This window comes from Nicotiana tabacum, chromosome 21 (genome assembly GCF_000715075.1).
Source record: "Nicotiana tabacum cultivar K326 chromosome 21, ASM71507v2, whole genome shotgun sequence".
NCBI lineage: Eukaryota > Viridiplantae > Streptophyta > Magnoliopsida > Solanales > Solanaceae > Nicotiana > Nicotiana tabacum.
Window position 1 is genome coordinate 21,887,302 of NC_134100.1, and position 4,586 is coordinate 21,891,887.

The following is a 4,586-nucleotide window of genomic DNA, read 5'->3' on the forward strand; positions in this document are numbered from 1 at the left end:
CTGGTCTATAAAATACTAAGCTTCCTCTGACTCTACTCTACTGAATTCTAGAGGCTTAATCCTCCCAAACCTCTCTAACCACTTCTGCTCCTCATCACTCATATGGGGACAAACCTCGGACCTAGCAGCAACAACCGACTGAACTAGCTATACACCCAGTGTCTAGTGTCCCTGAGGTAGCTACTCTGGAGTGCGGATGGTAGGAGTTTGGCCACCTCCTTCGAATTGTGAAGTGGATAGTGCAGTTGGAGCTAAGATTGCCTGAGCCAGACTCGTGCATACATCTAAATCCAGGCTAAGGTCTCATGAAAACCATGAATCACAATATGCATTGTTGGTGCCTGAGTTGGTCCCACTAGATCAACAACATCCTGTACGTGCTACTGAGCTGGAGCAACTGGTGGCTCCACAGGTGCTACTTTGGTGCAGTACAAGCCACATCTCGGCCTCTACTACAGCCCCGACCTCTCGTGACTCTAGCTGGTGGTGCTGGTGGCTGTCTGCCTGATCAGTTACACATGTTCTCACCATCTGTGAGAGAATAGAAGAGTCAAGATCAAGTTTTAGAAATAACAAATCTACATGACCAAAATACAAAAAAGTTTTGTTTCCTAACAGTTCGGTAGCCTCTTATATAGACTTCTCTATACTGATCTGTGAGACTCTACTTAACATACTCATGACTCGTAATACATATGAACCTAGGGCTGTGATACTAATTTTTCACGACCCAAAATCCCAACCCGTCGTGATGGCACTTAACACATCGGCTAGGCTAGCCGAATCTTTACAATAAAGAGCTAAAACAACAGATATTACAGAAATATCATAAGTCTTAAACCTCAATGTAACAAAATACTGCAAATACAACATAAATCCCCAAGAAACTAGTAAATACGAAGTCATGAGCTCTACAATGGGATATAAGTCTGAAACTATAGAGTGATACTATTTGAACTGAAACAAAAATACATGTGAAAAGACAAGTCAAAGTGCGTTTGAGGATGCAACTCTACCTCGCCTCTCGAAGATCAGTCTAACAAGCCAAACTACTACAGATAACTGGTCCCTACACCTGGATCTGCAAAATTAAGTGCAAAGTGTAGTATGAGTACAACTGACCCAATATACTCAATAAGTATCGTAACTAACCTCGACAAGGTAAAATAAACAAGAATTATAAATGATACCTTCTAATAACCTGTACAGTTGTATAAAAATCTAACAAGTACAGAATAGTATTGTGAACATATATAAAATACTGAAAAAGACTACTTGTGTGTGTGCACAATTACTCAAAATCTTTGTTCTGACATGGTTACAACATATAAGATGACATGCATATAATCTGATAATAAACCATGGAAACTGCAAGTAATGATGAAATGCAATTCCAAAATAGCATTAGCCAGACTTTCCTAAATCTTTCCATATCCGCATCAAACCACATATTAGTTTTTCTTTAATAATCACCGCGTGTATACCATTAAGAGAGAAACATGAGAGGCAACCCTAGGGGGATGAATCCATATCCACACGTTGCATGGACAACTCACGGCCTAATAGAATCCACACGCACAACGCACATGCTGCACGGACAACTCACGTGCTTATAATCACAATCCACCCAGCGTGGTCATAGGCTACCAGTCTAGCTCATAACATAGAGAAAGGAAATCTGTGGGAATATATGTACATGATCAATGATTATCAAGTTTCATACTCCTGGACTGGTATAAATAACATACTATTGTGTAGGTGTTATATCTCGCATTTTTTGTACGTTAAAACTTCATCTTCACTTAATTGACATAGACTCGGGGATAAGATTTTCTTGAGATTATAAGCATTTATGCTATTTCTATCAAGCAATAAGTAAGTGCCGTGAAATAAAAAAGGTATACAAATAAAAGAAAATGAGTTTCATTGAAGATTGTCGATTTGGGATAAAATACAGGCCAAGCGATAATACCCGATATTTATGGACTAGTACCATACAAGGTATCATATGACTATGATAGTATGATGTATAAGGTGTATTAACAATAAGTAGTATTTTATGTAATTTAAGACAATACTTAATTATGTGAGAAATTGGTTAATTATTGGGTAACGAGATATTACCTAATTAACTAATGAGTTATGGATAAAGATTAAAACCACCTCTACCCCCACACAGCAGCAAGCCACCACCAAACCATATGACTCTTATTCATTATGGGTTAGGTGGCAATCAATTCAACATAAGGAAATCTGAAACTATGTATCTCTCAATTCAAAGACATATATGATATCAAAGATAGATATGTATTCAAAGATATCAAATTCATTTCTTTGACAAGGATTATATAGAAAGGAAAAACAAGGAGTATAGGTGAAGGAACTTTTGAAGTTTACTATAGTGACGATAGTCTTAGTTTTGTAAAGAAATTCATACGAAATTGCACTGCGTAACAACAACGGAATTTTGATACTCTGAGGGAGTATGGTGCAATCCTTCTCAAGAATATCATACGGATTTTTCCTACTCCAGGTATGTTGACCATTTGCTCTCACGATGCTTATGCCTTGATAGACCCAAGATCTACTTTATCGTGTATTACCCCATTTGTCGCGGGGAAGTTTATTATAGTGCCTAAAATACTAAGTGATCCTTTTGCGATATCTACATCGGTCGGAGAATCAAATATTTCTAGACGGTTTTACCGATGTTGTGCGGTGATAGTTTGTGGTCTTCAGACCTTAGCCGGCCTAGTTGATCTAGAGATGCTGGATTTTGATGCTATCATGGGCATGGACAGTTTGACAACTTGTTATGCCACAGTTGATTGTCAAGCAAAGACAACCAGGTTTCATTTTTTTGGGTGAGCTAGTCCTTGAATGGATAGGTAATATAGCGACACCCAGAGGTAGGTTTATCTCCTTTCTTAAGGCGAGGAAAATGATCACAAAAGGTGCATTTATTATATTGTGCGAGTTAAACATGTAGATACTGAGATACCTACACTTTAGTCTATTCTAGTAGTCAAATAGTATGCAGATGTATTCCCAGATGAACTTCCAGGTATTCCTTCAGAACGAGAGACTTATTTTGGCATCTATTTGCTTCTGGGAACTCAACCAATATCCATCCCTCTGTATAGAATGGCACCTGTCGAATTAAAGGAGTTGAAGGAGAGGATAAAAGATTTTTTGCTGGAGAAAGGTTTCATTAGGCCTAGTACCTCACCTTGGGGTGCAACAATACTATTTGTACGTAATAAAGATGGCTCGCTGAGGATGTGTATCGATTATAGGCAATTAAACAAGGTAACTATTAAGAATCAGTATCCACTTCTTTGATCAGTTGCAGGGAGCTAGATGCTTTTCAAAGATAGATATGAGGTCAGGGTACCACCAGGTTAGAGTTCGAGAGAAAATTACTCCCAAGACAGCCTTTAGGACACGATATGGCCACTTCGAGTTCCTTGTCATGCCCTTCGGGTTGATGAATGTATCTACCGTTATTATGGACTTGAGGAATAGCCTATTTCGGCCATATTTAGATCTTTTCGTGATAGTCTTTATTGATGATAATCTGGTTTATTCACATTCAGAGGATGAGCATTCGGACCACTTGCAAGCGGTACTCCAAACTCTTTGTGATAATAAATTGTATGCTAAGTTTTCTAAATGTGAGTTCTGGTTGAAGTCTATAGTATTCTTGGGGCACCTTGTATCCGATAGAGGTATAAAGGTATACATTCAGAAGATTGAGGTTGTGAAATACTGGTCTAGACCTACCACTCCGATAGAGATTCGTAGCTTTCGAGGCTTAGTAGGATACTGTCGGAGGTTCATAGAGAGGTTTTCTTCTCTTTCAACACCATTAACGAAGTTGATGCATAAAGCAACTAAGTTTCAGTGGACAGAGGCATGTGTGCATAGTTTCCAAGAGATAATGAATAGGTTGACCTCAGCGCCAATTTTATCACTTCCAGAGGGTCCAGATGGTTGTTCCATGTATTTTGATGCCTCAAGTGTCGGGTTAGGATGTGTCCTAATGCAACATGGAAAGGTAATTGTGTATGCTTCCAGGAATTTAAGGAAGCACGAGTGGAATTATCCAACCCACAACCTCGAGTTAGCTGCAGTTGTCCATGCACTTAAGATATGGCAACATTATTTATATGGTGTTCATGTTGATGTATTCACAGATCATAAAAGCCTGTATTATATCTTCAAGCAAAAAGAGTTGAATATGCGATAGAGGCGATGGCTTGGGTTATTGAAAAATTATGAGGTTAACATTCTCTACCATCCAGGGAAAGCTAATGTTGTAGCAGATTCCTTGAGTCATCGATCTATGGGTAGCTTAGCACATGTAGAAGCTGAGAAAAGATAATTAACTAAAGAGATTCATCAATTGGCTTGTTTGGGATTTCGGTTAGTAGACTTTGACAATGGTGGAGTTGTACTCCAAAATACTCCAAAATCATCTCTCAAAACTGAAGTAAAGGAGGTGCAGTACGAGGACTCAGAGTTGGTCGAGTTGAGAGAACGGGTTCCACAGCAGAATAAGTCATTGTTAGAGCTCAAGGGAGATG